Source organism: Ranitomeya variabilis, chromosome 7 (genome assembly GCF_051348905.1).
Source record: "Ranitomeya variabilis isolate aRanVar5 chromosome 7, aRanVar5.hap1, whole genome shotgun sequence".
Taxonomy (NCBI): Eukaryota; Metazoa; Chordata; class Amphibia; order Anura; family Dendrobatidae; genus Ranitomeya; species Ranitomeya variabilis.
The window spans coordinates 188,059,005-188,076,896 of record NC_135238.1 but is presented as its reverse complement, the minus strand read 5'-3'; positions in this window follow the sequence as shown (position 1 = coordinate 188,076,896).

Sequence of the window (17,892 nt, the reverse complement as noted above, 5' to 3'; positions counted from 1 at the left end):
CCAAATCCACTGTGCCCATGGTGCGGAAAATTCCGTGCAGAAACGCTGCGTTGTATTTTCCGCAGCATGTCAATTCTTTGTGCGGATTCCGCAGCGTTTTACACCTGTTCCTCAATAGGAATCCGCAGGTGAAATCCGCACAAAAAAACACTGGAAATCTGCTGTAAATCTGCAGGTAAAACGCAGTGCCTTTTACCTGCAGATTTTTCAAAAATCGTGCGGAAAAATCTCACACGAATCCGCAACGTGGGCACATAGCCTTAGGGTTAGGGTTGGAATTAGAGTTAGGGTTGGAAATAGGGCTAGGGTTGGAAATAGGGTTAAGATTAGGCTTGTGGTTAGGGTTACGGATAGGGTTAAGGGTGTGTTGGGGTTACAGTTGTGGTTAGGGTTGGGATTAGGGTTAGGGTTGGAATTAGGGTTACGGGTGTGTTGCGGTTAGGGTTGTGGTTAGGGGTGTGTTGGGGTTAGGGTTGTGATTAGGGTTATGGCTACAGTTGGGATTAGGATTAGGGGTGTGTTAGGGTTAGTGTTGAAGTTAGAATTGAGGGGTTTCCACTGTTTAGGCACATCAGGGGTCTCCAAACGCAACATGGCGCCACCATTGATTCCAGCCAATCTTGCGTTCAAAAAGTCAAATGGTGCTCCCTCCCTTCCAAGCCTCAACATGCGCCCAAACAGTGGTTTACCCCCACATTTGGGGTACCAGCGTACTCAGGACAAACTGGGCAACAACTGTTGGGGTCCAATTTCTCCTGTTACCCTTGCAAAAATAAAAAATTACTTGCTAAAACATAATTTTTGAGGAAAGAACAATTATTTTTTATTTTCACGGCTCTGCGTTATAAACTTCTGTGAAGCACTTGGGGGTTGAAAGTGCTCACCACACATCTAGATAAGTTCCATCAGGGGTCTAGTTTCCAAAATGGGGTCACTTGTGGGGTGTTTCTACTGTTTAGGCACATCAGGGGCTCTGCAAATGCAATGTGACGCCCGCAGACCATTCCATCAAAGTCTGCATTTCAAATGCCACTACTTCCCTTCCGAGCCCCGGCATATGCCCAAACAGTGGTCTACCCCCACATATGGGGTATCAGCGTACTCACAACAAACTGGGCAACAAATATTGGGGTCCAATTTCTCTTGTTACCCTTGGCAAAATAAAAAATTGTGGGCTAAAAAATCATTTTTGAGAAAAGAAAAATTATTTTTTATTTTCATGGCTCTGCGTTATAAACTTCTGTGAAGCACTTGGGGGTTCAAAGTGCTCACCACACATCTGGATTAGTTCCATGGGAGGTCTAGTTTCTAAAATGGGGTCACTTGTGCGGGAGCTCCAATGTTTAGGCACACAGGGGCTCTCCAAACGCGACATGGTGTCCGCTAATGATTGGAGCTAATTTTCCATTCAAAAAGCCAAATGGCGTGCCTTCCCTTCCGAGCCCTGCCGTGCACCCAAACAGTGGTTTACCCCCACATATGGGGTATCATCGTACTCAGGACAAACTATACAACAACATTTGGGGTCAAATTTCTCCTATTACCCTTGGGAAAATAAAAAATTCTGGGCTAAAAATCATTTTTGAGGAAAGAAAATTTTTTTTTTATTTTCACGGCTCTGCGTTATAAACTTCTGTGAAGCACCTGGGGGTTATAAGTGCTCACTATGCATCTAGATAAGTTCCTTGGGGGGTCTAGTTTCCAAAATGGGGTCACTTGTAGGGGAGCTCCAATGTTTAGGCACACAGGGGCTCTCCAAACGCGACATGGTGTCCGCTAACGATTGGAGCTAATTTTCCATTCAAAAAGTCAAATGGCACGCCTCCCCTTCCGAGCCTTGCCGTGCACCCAAACAGTGGTTTACCCCCACATATGAGGTATCGGCGTACTCAGGAGAAATTGCCCAACAAATTTTAGGATCCATTTTATCCTGTTGCCCATGTGAAAATGAAAGAATTGAGGCTAAAAGAAGTTTTGTGTGAAAAAAAGTACTTTTTCATTTTTGGGGATCAATTTGTGAAGTACCTGGGGGTTTAAAGTGCTCACTATGCCTCTAGATAAGTTCCTTGGGGAGTTTAGTTTCCAAAATGGGGTCACTTGTGGAGGAGCTCCAATGTTTAGGCACACAGGGGCTTTCCAAACGCGACATGGTGTCTGCTAACGATGGAGATAATTTTTCATTCAAAAAGTCAAATGGCGCTCCTTCCCTTCCGAGCCTTACCATGGGCCCAAACAGTGGTTTACCCCCACATGTGAGGTATTGGTGTACTCAGGAGAAATTGTCCAACAAATTTTAGGATCCATTTTATCCTGTTGCAAATGTGAAAATGAAAAAATTGAGGCTAAAATAATTTTTTTGTGAAAAAAAAGTACTTTTTCATTTTTACGGATCAATTTGTGAAGCACCTGGGGGTTTAAAGTGCTCACTATGCTTCTAGATAAGTTCCTTTGGGGGTCTAGTTTCCAAAATGGGGTCACTTGTGGGGGAGCTCCAATGTTTAGGCACACGGGGGCTCTCCAAACGCGACATGGTGTCCGCTAAAGATTGGAGCCAATTTTTCATTGAAAAAGTCAAATGGCGCTCCTTCCCTTCCGAGCCCTGCCGTGCGCCCAAACAGTGGTTTACCCCCACATATGAGGTATCAGCGTACTCAGGACTCCAGTTTCTCCTTTTACCCTTGGGAAAATAAAAAAATTGTTACTAATAGATAATTTTTGTGACTAAAAAGTTAAACATTCATTTTTTACTTCCATGTTGCTTCTGCTGCTATGAAACACCTGAAGGGTTAATAAACTTCTTGAATGTGGTTTTGAGCACCTTGAGGGGTGCAGTTTTTAGAATGGTGCCACTTTTGGGTATTTTCAGCCATATAGAACCCTCAAACTGACTTCAAATGTGAGGTGGTCCCTAAAAAAAATGGTTTTGTAAATTTTGTTGTAAAAATGAGAAATCACTGGTCAAATTTTAACCCATATAACTTCCTAGCAAAAAAAAAATTTGTTTCCAAAATTGTGCTGATGTAAAGTAGACATGTGGGAAACGTTATTTATTAACTATTTTGTGTCACATAACTCTCTGGTTTAACAGAATAAAAATTCAAAATGTGAAAATTGCGAAATTTTCAAAATTTTCGCCAAATTTCTGTTTTTTTCACAAATAAACTCAGAAATTATCGACCTAAATTTACCACTAACATGAAGCCCAATATGTCTCGAAAAAACAATCTCAGAATCGCTAGGATCCGTTGAAGCGTTCCGGAGTTATTACCTCATAAAGGGACACTGGTCAGAATTGCAAAAAACGGCAAGGTCATTAAGGCCAAAATAGGCTGGGTCATGAAGGGGTTAATATGAGCTAATGTGGCCTACACAAATGTAAAGTGGTGTAAATGGTGTGTTTGGTGAACTTTATTATTTATTTATTTTTTTGGGGCTGAACTGACAACAGATAGAGCTGCAGTCACACGGAGACCGTGCAGACAGACGTAAACGGCGCTACAAGGCCCAAAAACCCTCCTCTACGTTATCCTATGTAGTGTTTTTCCACAAATTAGCTGGAGACGGGTGGAAAGACACTAATAGGATTTTTTTGAATAAATTAGCAGCAGACTACACTACTTGGAAAAAAAAGAAAATTGATTTGGCGGTATGACGCAGTGAACAACCCTGAGCTGGAGACAACCAGGCTATAGCTGCTCACAGACTACAGGGCGAGCTGCAGTCACACGGAGACCGTGCAGACAGCCGTAAACGGCGCTGCAAGGCCCAAAAACCCTCCTCTACTTTATCCTATGTAGTGTTTTTCCACAAATTAGCTGGAGACGGGTGGAAAGACACTAATAGGATTTTTTTGAATAAATTAGCAGCAGACTACACTACTTGGAAAAAAAAGAAAATTGATTTGGCGGTATGACGCAGTGAACAACCCTGAGCTGGAGACAACCAGGCTATAGCTGCTCACAGACTACAGGGCGAGCTGCAGTCACACGGAGACCGTGCAGACAGCCGTAAACGGCGCTGCAAGGCCCAAAAACCCTCCTCTACTTTATCCTATGTAGTGTTTTTCCACAAATTAGCTGGAGACGGGTGGAAAGACACTAATAGGATTTTTTTGAATAAATTAGCAGCAGACTACACTACTTGGAAAAAAAAGAAAATTGATTTGGCGGTATGACGCAGTGAACAACCCTGAGCTGGAGACAACCAGGCTATAGCTGCTCACAGACTACAGGGCGAGCTGCAGTCACACGGAGACCGTGCAGACAGCCGTAAACGGCGCTGCAAGGCCCAAAAACCCTCCTCTACTTTATCCTATGTAGTGTTTTTCCACAAATTAGCTGGAGACGGGTGGAAAGACACTAATAGGATTTTTTTTGAATAAATTAGCAGCAGACTACACTACTTGGAAAAAAAAGAAAATTGATTTGGCGGTATGACGCAGTGAACAACCCTGAGCTGGAGACAACCAGGCTATAGCTGCTCACAGACTACAGGGCGAGCTGCAGTCACACGGAGACCGTGCAGACAGCCGTAAACGGCGCTGCAAGGCCCAAAAACCCTCCTCTACTTTATCCTATGTAGTGTTTTTCCACAAATTAGCTGGAGACGGGTGGAAAGACACTAATAGGATTTTTTTGAATAAATTAGCAGCAGACTACACTACTTGGAAAAAAAAGAAAATTGATTTGGCGGTATGACGCAGTGAACAACCCTGAGCTGGAGACAACCAGGCTATAGCTGCTCACAGACTACAGGGCGAGCTGCAGTCACACGGAGACCGTGCAGACAGCCGTAAATGGCGCTGCAAGGCCCAAAAACCCTCCTCTACTTTATCCTATGTAGTGTTTTTCCACAAATTAGCTGGAGACGGGTGGAAAGACACTAATAGGATTTTTTTGAATAAATTAGCAGCAGACTACACTACTTGGAAAAAAAAGAAAATTGATTTGGCGGTATGACGCAGTGAATAACCCTGAGCTGGAGACAACCAGGCTATAGCTGCTCACAGACTACAGGGCGAGCTGCAGTCACACGGAGACCGTGCAGACAGCCGTAAACGGCGCTGCAAGGCCCAAAAACCCTCCTCTACTTTATCCTATGTAGTGTTTTTCCACAAATTAGCTGGAGACGGGTGGAAAGACACTAATAGGATTTTTTTGAATAAATTAGCAGCAGACTACACTACTTGGAAAAAAAAGAAAATTGATTTGGCGGTATGACGCAGTGAACAACCCTGAGCTGGAGACAACCAGGCTATAGCTGCTCACAGACTACAGGGCGAGCTGCAGTCACACGGAGACCGTGCAGACAGCCGTAAACTGCGCTGCAAGGCCCAAAAACCCTCCTCTACTTTATCCTATGTAGTGTTTTTCCACAAATTAGCTGGAGACGGGTGGAAAGACACTAATAGGATTTTTTTGAATAAATTAGCAGCAGACTACACTACTTGGAAAAAAAAAAAAAAAAAAAACAGTATGAGGCAATGAACCACCCTCCCTGAACTGAATACAACCAACTATGGATGGCCTATGTGGCTGCACTCAGACTGGAGAGTGGGCTGCACTCACACACACACACACACAGACCCTGCAGATCGCTGTGAAAACAGCGCTACAAGGCAAAAGCAAGGTGAATAGTAGGTGAACACAGCGGTTGCTAAATTAGTCTTTGGAAAGCACAAAGAAGTAAATCGCTATCTCTAAACTGTCCCTCAGTCAGCAAACAGCGTCCTGTCACTAACTGAATTCACAGCAGAGTGAGCGCAAAATGGCGCCAGCGACTTTTAAACTGCATCATGACATCATTACAGCAGCCAATCACAGCCTTGCCAGTAGTTTCATGCCCTCCATGCTAAACAGGATGTGCCCACACTTGGAATCAATCTCATTGGCTGAATTTCTGCATTTTGAATCTTGGAACTTCCGATTCCGGTATCCGATACGCGGCAAGTATCGGAATCCCGGTATCGGAATTCCGATACCGCAAGTATCGGCCGATACCCGATACTTGCGGTATCGGAATGCTCAACACTAGCAATGACATTTAAATAAAGCAGTGGAATGTCCGCCAAGAAAACCCAAATTACATGCTGCAGAAAATAGTGCGCAGTGCCAGCGCAGTATTGTCTGCAGCATGTAATATAACATTAAAAATGACCAATGACAGAAAAAAAAAGAGGCTTACCGCAGGGTCACCATCAGCCGCTCCGCCGGTGTGATGGCAAGCCTCATCCTTGTGTCCTGTCTTCGGAACACATCCTCCATTTTTGCAAGCAAAAAAATCAAAATGTTCAATCCTCATCCGCACATAGTTGTGGAATTTGTGTGGATTGTGCCGCAACTCCAGGTACAGAGTGGACTGGACACCCCGGGTCATCCGTAGTTGATTAATCGGATGTATCCAGAGTCGCCTCCGTCTCCGTTGCTGCAGAAGCATCCTACGCCTCTCCGCTGCCGCCTCCTTCTCCCGCACTATGATGTCCAGGCGATTTGTCTCAAAGATAACGTCGGTAACCAAACTAGCAATCCTCCCAAGAACACCTTCCATCGCTGCCACAAAACTAAAACCACAAAGATGGGCTGTAAAAACAGTAACTATATAGTTTTTCAAATTTTCCAGTAGCCAATCAAATTTGGGAGCCTCCCATTTTAAAAACGGATCCGTCGGAAAAATGGATACAACGGATGGTAAAACGTATGCAACGTATGCAACGCATCCAGTATTTTCGACGGAAACGTTTAGCGGATTTGCGACGGATCCGTCGAAATGCTGGATGCGTGGCATACGTTTGTCTCCGTTTTTCACTTTTTTGACGCATCCGTTTTTTCGGCAAAAAAACGGATTTGCGACGTAATGCAGTTAACGCTAGTGTGAAAGTAGCCTAATCCGTTTTTTTTTCGCCTATCCGTTTTTTTTTGCGCCGAATCCGTTTTTTTTACGCCAGATCCGTTTTTTTTTTCCACCGGATCAGTTTTATTTTGCTGATCCGTTTTTTTTTACCTAATCCGTTTTTTTTTTCGCCTATCCGTTTTTTTTTGCGCCGAATCCGTTTTTTTTACGCCACATCCGTTTTTTTCCGCCAGATCCGTTTTTTTCCACCGATCCGTTTTTTTTTTTTTTGCCGAATCCGTTTTGTTCCCGCCGATCGGGGTTTTTCTTCCGCCGGATCCGTTTTTTCCTGCTGATCCGTTTTTTTTTTACCTAATCCGTTTTATTTTGCCGATCCGTTTTTTTTGCGCCGAATCCGTTTTTTTTACGCCAGATCATTTTTTTCCGCCGATCCGGTTTTTTTTTTGCCGAATCCGAATGTTCCCGCCGATCGGGATTTTTTGCGCCGGATCCATTTTTTTACAAGCCAGATCCGTTTTTTTTTCCGCCGGATCCGTTTTATTTTGCTGATCCGTTTTTTTGCCGAATCCGTTTTTTTTTTGCCGATCCGTTTTTTTTTTTTGCGCCGAATCCGTTTTTTTACGCCAGATCCGTTTTTTTCTGCCGATCCGGTTTTTTTTTTTGCCGAATCCCTTTTGTTCCCGCCGATCGGGTTTTCTTGCGCCGGATCCATTTTTTTACAAGCCAGATCCGTTTTTTTTTCCGCCGGATCAGTTTTATTTTGCCGATCCGTTTTTTTTTACCTAATCCGTTTTTTTCGCCTATCCGTTTTTTTTGCGCCGAATCTGTTTTTTTTACGCCACATCCGTTTTTTTCCACCAGATCCGTTTTTTTCCGCCTATCCGTTTTGTTTTTTTTTTGCCGAATCCGTTTTGTTCCCGCCGATCGGGCTTTTTTTTGCGCCGGATCCGTTTTTTTAGAAGCCAGATCCGTTTTTCTTCCGCTGGATCCGTTTTTTCCTGCTGATCCGTTTTTTTTGTGCCGGATCCGTTTTTTTTACCTAATTCGTTTTTTTTCGACGATCCTTTTTTTTGCGCCGAATCCGTTTTTTTTTAACGCCAGATCAGTTTTTTCTGCCGGGTCCGTTTTTTTCCGCCGATCCGTTTTTTTTTTCTGATGCTGCATGTGTGTGTGTGTCTGATGCTGCATGTGTGTGTGTGTGTGAGATGCTGCATGTGTGTGTGTGAGATGCTGCATGTGTGTGTGTCTGATGCTGCATGTGTGTGTCTGATGCTGCATGTGTGTGTGTGTCTGATGCTGCATGTGTGTGTGTCTGATGCTGCATGTGTGTGTGTGTCTGATGCTGCATGTGTGTGTGTGTCTGCTGCATGTGTGTGTGTGTGTCTGATGCTGCATTTGTGTGTGTGTCTGATGCTGCATGTGTGTGTGTGATGCTGCATGTGTGTGTGTGTGTGTCATGTGTGTATGAGGTATCTGGTGTGTATGTGATGACTGCTTGTGTGATGGGTGTGTGTGATGGCTGCGTGTGTGTGATGGCTGCGTGTGTGTGTGATGGCTGCGTGTGTGTGTGATGGCTGCGTGTGTGTGTGATGGCTGCGTGTGTGTGATGGCTGTGTGTGTGTGATGGCTGCGTGTGTGTGTGTGATGGCTGCGTGTGTGATGCATTTGTGTCAAAGCTGCATGTGTTTGTGAGCTGCATTTGTGATACTGCGTGTGTGTGTGATACTGCGTGTGTGTGTGTGATGCTGCGTGTGTGTGTGTGATGCTGCATGTGTGTGTGTGATGGCTGCGTGTGTGTGATGGCTGCGTGTGTGTGTGTGATGGCTGCGTGTGTGTGTGATGGCTGCGTGTGTGTGTGTGATGGCTGTGTGTGTGATGCATTTGTGTCAAAGCTGCATGTGTTTGTGAGCTGCGTTTGTGATGCTGCGTGTGTGTGTGATGCTGCATGTGTGTGAGCTGCGTGCGTGTGTGAGCCGTGTCTGTGAGCTGTGTGCATGTGTGAGCGTGTGTGTGAGCTGCGTGCCTGTATGTCATTATACAGTATGGAGAACTGTGGCCATTATACAGTATGGAGCATCATGTGCAGTCATTATACAGTATGGAGCATCATGTGCAGTCATTATACAGTATGGAGCATCATGTGCGGTCATTAGACAGTATGGAGCACGATGTGTGGCCATTATACAGTATGGAGCATCATGTGCGGTCATTATACAGTATGGAGCATCATGTGCGGCCATTATACAGTATGCATGCGGTCATTATACAGTATGGAGCGTCATGTGTGGCCATTATACAGTATGGGGCATCATGTGTGGTCATTATACAGTATGGAGCACTGTGTGGCCATATTTTTTTGTTTATAATTATTGTATATGAAACAGTGTGATCAGCAGTGCTAAATGGGTGTGGTTGGGACGTGGATATGGGTGTGACTAATTATGAATGGGTGTGGTCAGAGGCGTGGCCTAAAATTTGCCACGGCGCACCTTGCGCGCCGCAAACTTTGTCCCTCTTTCCCATCTTCAAAAGTTGGGAGGTATGTACAAACCGATAGATGCTATTGCACAGGTGCCCCAAGTGCCACTGACAAAATTGATATTTTATTTTTGCTCAAGTAAATCTGCAAAAGGGATTAAGTGCACAGTAACCATGCAATTATGCTGCAGTGCAGGGGCCAAGGCTGGCATCTGCCTGCAAAAGCGTTTATTTTTTTTATTCACTATGTGATTGTATTCATTATGGAAACTAGGGGGCGGGTCAGTGAGGGATCAGTGACCTGTCAGCATTTTGCATTATGAATAGTTAATCGGAGCATCACATGAAGACCCCCACAGGCCGCCCCGAAGCACAAGCATATCATTAACTCAATACTGAAAATAAAGATTAAACAACAACCACAAGACGGATTTCAGCACCAGGTCTCATTGTAATCAGTATAACGGCGCCGACCTGACACTCTGTGTAGTTTGCTGAACACAATCCTGCTGACAGGTTCCTCAGAGCACGTGGGGAACGGCATAAAATAAAAGCCATAAAACTGTGACAAAATTGAATTTTCTTTTCAAATTGCACCCCATTTTGCTTTTTTTTCTGCTTTCCACTTGAACCTAATATTAAGTGCAGCCATTAGAACTTACAAATTGTCCTGCAAAAAGATAAGCTGGTCATAAAACTATATGAATATATAAAGCTATGGCTGCGAGAATGGCGGGAGTGGGAAGCGATAAACCAAAAATATAAACTTTTATTTTCCCCTTTTTTTCTCAAACTTCCTTTGTCCCTTTTTTGCTTCTTAAACGGGCTGTTTCACATTAATAAATGATATTGACTGTGTACAGAAAGTAAATCTATGGCACTTACTAGTATTTTGTAATTGTCCACATTGCCTCCTTTGTTGAGTTGACTCATCTTTCTATTGCAGTATACACTTCTCATTTCCATGGTTACAGACTACCCTGCAATACAGCACCAGTTGTATTAGGCTGCTTTCACACTAGCGTCGGTACGGGGCTGTCGCACTGTGTCGGCCTGACGTACCGACGAATACTGTGAAAAAAATGCCCGACGTGGCAGCGGAAGCAGTCTTACGACGCTTCCGCTGCCCCATTGCAAGGTCCGGGGAGGAGGGCACGGTGTTTTGGCCGCACATGTGCAGCGCCCCAGAGTCCTGGTCGTTGCAGTATTGTTGCTCCGCCACTAAGGGGGGCTATGGTACGTCTGATGGCACTGAAGGAGTTCACCTGACCAGGTATCACAGACACCAATACACTTCACAGTCTGGCCTCCAGGGGGAGCTAAGGGCGCTATGTATTAGGCCACTCCTCACAATTTGGTAAAACTGGGGGTTAGATAGGAAGTTAGAGAGAAAGCTGACTGGGTTGGAACCAGGCAACATCCTGTGGCAGAGGGTGTTGCAGGGGAAGATTCAGGGGGGTCCCTGTCAGGGGTGGGATCCTGACAGAGGCCTAGCGAACAGAAAGGCCTTACTTCAAACCTACGGCAGGACAGTCAGTTCTAGGCAGGCTGTCTCACCCAAAATCACCTAAGCAGACACAGGGGGCAACATTTTGAGAGGGGCTACTCTAGGGTCTCGGAAGACCTCCGAGCCCACCTGTCATACGGGTGCGTCCTATCCATAGCATCTGGGGGACGAAGAAGAACATCATAATCGAGTTGTGAGGGAACACGAGAAACAGACACAACAGTTGTGAGGACTATCCCGTAAGCACAGCAGGGAAGGACTACAACACATAAGCGCTAGAAGGTAGGCACAGTTTTCCACCTGCAAAGGGAACTCTGGAGGTGCCATTGGACCGGCCGGACTCAGGCAGCCCGGTTAACCGTATTCTGGACTGAGGATCCTGAAGCCTTCAGTAAAGAGGTAAAGAGACTGCAACCTGGTGTCCTCGTTATTCACCGCGACGTGCACCGCACACCAACATCATCACTTTCCATCTTCACTGCACGCCCCTCAGCAGGGTCACGGACCGGGTCTAGCCACCGTGACAACCCCAGAACTGAGACAGAGAGGCCTGGTACCGGGTACCCCTCCGCCCTGCGGCAGTGGGGGCGCTCCACATGCGCGGTCGAAAATGGCGGACTAGACGCACAAAAAAACGTTACATGTAACATTTTTTTGTTGCGGCGGTCCCCAAAACACGACGGTTGCGACGTCTGGCAATATGTCGCAATTAGTGTTGAGCGATACCTTCCGATATCGGAAAGTATCGGTATCGGATTGGATTGGCCGATAATCAAAAAATATCGGATATCGCCGATACCGATACCCGATACCAATGCAAGCCAATGGGACCAAAATATCGGAATTAAAATAAACCCTTTCTTTCCTTGTAGGTTCATTCTACATGAAGGAAAACTACTAAGAATAATGTAGGATGTATTGGGGGAGGTGGCGGAGACATTAAAGGCATAGAGGTTTAGCCCAATCAAATAGAATAGCAGGAATTAAAAAAAAAAATTAAGACGTTCGGAGTTACAAAGATATTGACTATGTTAAGATTTTTTTAATTTGTCAAATATTGATGTTTCACTACTTCCATGCCCTTCACCTTCTTTTTTACTTCTCCCACACTTTCTTCTTCATCATCCTCAGCAGCATCTTTGACATCAACTTCTTCTTTACCTTGTTCATCTTCTTCTTCATCTTCTACCTATTTTTTTTTTTTTTGTTACATTCTTCATATTCTTTTTATTAAACTATTATTCTTCTTCATATTCTACTTCTTCATCATATTCTTATTTGTGACAGGCATTCCTGTAGTTGTTATCTATAAAAGTTTGAAGATTACAACTTCCGTTCTGCCTGTCACAAAAGAGTTACAACAGGATTTGTCCGTGTTCAGTTAGGCCTGCAGCAGCAAGCTTTTTCCAGGGGCACCACGAGGAGGAACGGACTCACCCCCATACACTGCTTAGTCTTCTTCTGCTTATAATTAAGATAATATCGTTTGCTCTGATGTTTAGTCTTATGCTTAATGTTCTTCTGCTCTTTGTTCTGCAGCCTCTTGTTCTTCTGTTTCTCGGTCTTCCGTGTCGTCGTCTCCAGGGTCGTCGTCTCCGGGGTCGTCGTTGTCTTCGGGGTGGTCTTCAGGGTCGTCGTCTCCAGGGTCGTCATCTCAGGGGTTGTCGTCTCTGGTGTCGTCGTCATCTTAGGGGTGGTCTTCAGGGTCGTCGTCTTTAGGGTCTTGAACTTGGAAATGTAGCAGAAGGTACAAGAAGGCTGAGAAAATGCAGAGAACCAGCTGATGGAACTGGAACCCGGATGGCTACCCGAAGGTCCAAGAGCCAATGGAACTACCGAGGACCAGCTGACGTTACTGGAACCTGGTTAGTAAGCAGGAGGTACCCGTGCCAGAAAGCACTACCAAGGACCACCTGACGTTGGTGGAACTCGGATACCCAGAAGGAGGCACCTAAGCCAAAGGCTCTGCCCAGAACCAGCTGACGGTACTGGAACCAGGATGGGGGCCTATTCAAGATTGTCATCCTACAGCCCCTAGCGGTGTTGGAGCCCAGGGTCAGCAGGAGGAGCAGAGTGCAGGCCGAAGCCTGCACTGGAGGCACTTTAATATCTGATGGAGTGTCAGTGTGGCGGTCGCACGACACATTGCCGGTTACACAGCAGGGGAGCAGCTGACGTTACTGAAAAAATTAGCAAAATTTGGGCGCTGTTGCTATTAAATTTAAGGGTTAAATTGCGGAAAAAATTGGCGTGGGCTCCCACGCAATTTTCTCCGCCAGAGTAGTAAAGCCAGTGACTGAGGGCAGATATTAATAGCCAGGAGAGGGTCCATGGTTATTGGCCCCCCCGGCTAAAAACATCTGCCCCCAGCCACCCCAGAAAAGGCACATCTGTAAGATGCGCCAATTCTGGCACTTGGCCACTCTCTTCCCACTCCCGTGTAGCGGTGGGATATGGGGTAATGAAGGGTTAATGTCACCTTGCTATTGTAAGGTGACATTAAGCCAGATTAATAATCGAGAGGCGTCAATTATGACACCTATCCATTATTAATCCAACTGTATGAAAGGGTTAAAAAACACATACACATTATTAAAAAGTGTTTTAATGAAATAAACACACAGGTTGTTTTAATATTTTATTGCTCTCTCAATCCACCTAAAGACCCTCGCTCTGTAACAAAGGAAAAATAATAAACCAACAATATACATACCTTCCGATGATTTGTCACGTCCCACGATGTAAATCCATCTGAAGGGGTTAAAATATTTTACAGGCAGGAGCTCTGCTAATGCAGCTGTGCTCGTGCCTGTAAAAAACCCCAGGGAATGAAGGCAATGTAGGTCAACGACCTGTATTTACCTTCATTCGCGGTGATGCGCCCCCTGCTGGATGTCCCTAGAACGTGGGAAAATATTCAGAAAAGTTACCAGGCTCGAGGTCATATGAGGACATCCAGCAGAGGGCGCATCACCGCGAATGAACTGTATGTAAACCATGTCTCATATCATGTCGGGTTATGATATTAACATAATAACTATCACCTCTGCCTTTATCACCCACTCCTGGTTTTGGATTACAAAAAATGATATTAAATACAGATCAAATACTGCCAGTTTTAGGACAACCTTGGTTTGGAGAGGAAAAAGATAGGAGAGACGGTCAACACAAACAAAACTAAAGTTTATTAATAATGAGAAATATTATTATCATTGTAGAAAATTACTGGTACAGATATAATTACAACAGGACATTTACACAACATTGTCCTGCCATGACACACGTCCAATATCTGAATCAAAAAAGGCAGCAAATTGGTCCCATATGTGACCAGCGGCTGCAGGTGACCGCAGCGGGTGATACTGGAAATCGGGGAGTGGGTGTGCTACTGGTTCATCCTGTTCAAAATTGGGTCGCTCCTTAGTCATTATGTAATTGTGGAGAACCACACAGGCTTTGACCACCTCGTCGACTGTTTCCACTTTTAGATTTATGGCTGATGCAAGAATTCGCCATTTAGCGACCAGAATGCCAAAGGTACACTCTACTGTTCTTCGGGCCCTGGTCAATCTGTAGTTAAAGATCCTTCTAGTGTGGTTCAAGTCCCGACTGGAATAGGGCTTCAGTAGGTTTTCACACATCTGGAAGGCCTCATCCCCAACCATAACGAATGGCAGAGGTGGACCTTGAGTGTTGGGGAGAGGTTGTGGCGGGGGAAAATTGAAATTTTGGCCAAACACACGCCGGCCCATATCTGAGTTCTTGAAAGTCTGGGAATCGTTGAAACGGCCAAAAGCTCCAATGTCCACGGCGATGAAGCGACATTCCGCATCAGCTATTGCCATGAGCACAACAGAAAAATATTTTTCATAGTTGAAGTACTCCGATCCTGTCCTGGCAGGTTTGATAATGCGGATGTGCTTTCCATCCACCGCTCCTAAACAGTTGGGGAAATCACACACACTCCAGAATTTTTCAGCTATTTCAAGCCACATGTCCGTGGTGGGTACGGGTATAAACTCATCCCGGAGTACATTCCACAAAGCCCGGCAGGTGTCCGCAACTATTCCGGAAAGGGTGGATATTCCAAGCCGGTATTGGATGATAAACTCTCTCCGGTTGCCAGAAATCTGTAAGAAAAACAGAAACAAAAAACATTACAATCTATTCTATTTATGGTGTGTTAACACTAAAGAAAGATAGGTAAATAGCCAAAACATACATGTGTGAAAACAAAAAATTTGGACTGTCATTGGGTTTAGATTTGTAACGTACCTTAATGTAACCAGCAAACGTTCCTCCGGTGGAATCGCTCTACGGAGCTGGGTGTCCTGTCTCCGTATGGTTCCTTGGACATGAGCAAGCAAATCCTGGAACGAGTCTTGCGACATCCTTGTATATGCGTGAAGAAACGACCAAAGAAAAGATCATGCCCACATACAAGGAACACCTCCAAACATGTATGATATCAAAATATATGTACTTTTTATTTGGCAAACAACTTCAAAGAATGCACATACAGACATGCAAAGAACGATACCACAAGACATGTAAAAACATTTAAAATTGCAAAAAATGCAAAAACAACATGCCTATACCGAAATTATAGTCAAATCCTATAATGAGGAAAATGACACCCCACAAATAGTTAGCTTCCCTAAATAGAATAATGACAGAAATCTGACCACAAGGTTAAAGATGCAGTTGTTAATGACCACTCAATACTGTGGTGTGGATGTTGCAATACCATACCCACCAAAAAAGTGCATGGTGCATGTGCAAAAAAGCTACAACCATGTGGATATTATGGTCCCATGGCACAAAAAGAAGGCCCCAAAGAAAATGTGCCCAAAGTACAAATATAGAATGAGATTCAAACACATATATATAATGATGATGACACAAAAAAAAAAAAAAAATATATATATATATGCACATATGGCCTATCAGGGGAAGGGAGAGGGAGAGCTGAAAGATACAAGAGCCCAACCAACCTCAATCCCATGAAAACCCCATCATACCACTGCCATGGCCATGAAAGAAACTCTGTAATAGAGAAAGGGAAGCAACATGTGGATAGGCTCCTTGTATATGCGTGAAATTTCTTCGGGTTGGCATTAAGCTCGGCATAGAGCGTGTGATAAGCTCCACGGCTCTCACGTACTTCGATAATGGGGTGCCTCCAAAAACGCCTACGTTGTCTCCTTCTCCATCTTTCGCGATTTCTGTCTTGCTCCCAAGCAAAAGCACAGGCAAGAAACAGCTTGAAGCTGAAATCCAGGTTGAAACAAAAGCTCTCCATGCGAAGATCCATCATGACACAGGATACAGTAGCAAACTGTTAAAATTTCAGTAGCCCTAGGGTCTAAATATAGAGATCCCAACATATACGCCCTCTTTAGTCCCATTGGCGGTGTCTGGTTATCTTGATTTTTCTCTTGTGAAATTTCTCTTCATGGGAAAAAAAACGCAAACGCAGGAAAAAATGCATGTAAACGCGTAGAAACGCTGCGTTTTTTTTACCGCATGCAAAAACGCCCGTTGCCCTGGGACTTGCTGAAAAAGTGGATCAGTCTTTTAAGGGGTTGTTGAATAAAGTTTGTCGCGACACCCCCTGTGGTGTTTGGTCAGTGGGGACCGACGCAGCTTAACCCCTTCATGACCGTGGGATTTTTCATTTTTCCGTTTTCGTTTTTCACTCTTCTCCTTCCCAGAGCCATAACTTTTTTACTTTTCCGTCAATTTGGCCATGTGAGGGCTTATTTTTTGCGGGACGAGTTGTACTTTTGAATGACACCATTGGTTTTACCATGGCATGTACTAGAAAACAGGAAAAAAATTCCAAGTGCGGTGAAATTGCAAAAAAAGTGCAATCCCACACTTGTTTTTTGCTTGGCTATTTTCCTAGCTTCACTAAATGCTAAAACTGACCTGCTATTATGATTCCCCAGGTCACTACGAGTTCATAGACACCTAACATGACTAGGTTAGTTTTCACCTAAGTGGTAAAAAAAAATTCCAAACTTTGCAAAAAATAAAAAATAAAATTGCGCCATTTTCCGATACTCGTAGCGTCTCCATTTTTCATGATCTGGGGTCGGTTGAGGGCTTATTTTTTGCATGCCGAGATGGCGTTTTTAATGATACCAATTCGGTGCAGATGTGTTCTTTTGATTGCCCGTTATTGCATTTTAATGCAAATCACGACGACCAAAAAAACGTAATTCTGGCGTTTCGATTTTTTTTCTCGTTACGCCGTTTTGCGATCAGGTTAATGCTTTTTTTTATTGATAGATCGGGCGATTCTGAACGCGGCGATACCAAATATGTGTAGGTTTCATTATTTTTTTATTGATTTATTTTGATTGGGGCGAAAGGGGGGTGATTTAAACTTTTATTTTTTTTTTATTTTTTTCACATTTTTTTTAACTTTTTTTTTTAACTTTTACCATGCTTCTATAGCCTCCATGGGAGGCTAGAAACAGGCACAGCCCGATCGGCTCTGCTACATAACAGCGATCATCAGATCGCTGTTATGTAGGAGAATTGCAGGTGTGCTGTGAGCGCCGACCACAGGGGGGCGCTCACAGCCACCGGCGATCAGTAACCATAGAGGTCTCAAGGACCTCTATGGTTACTGTCCTGACACATCGCCGACCCCCGATCATGTGACGGGGGTCAGCGATGCGCTCATATCCTGCCGCCCCGGCCGGATGCGGTAGTTAAATGCCGCTGTCTGCGTTTGACAGCGGCATTTAACTAGTTAATAGCGGCGGGTGATCGCGATTTCACCCGCCGCTATTGCACGCACATGTCAGCTGTAAAAAACAGCAGACATGTCGCGACTTTGATGTGCGCTCACCGCCGGAGCGCACATCAAAGCAGGGGACCCGACATCGGACGGTATAGTACGTCCGATGTCGGGAAGAGGTTAAAAGGGGTCCTCTGGGGTGATAATATGGCGGCCAGATGGTGACGCTTCCCACAGGTGAAGCAGGGTCCCCAGGGCTCCCAGTGTATGGCAATGATGGTGTATGCCGGTAGATGAGTAAAGGACA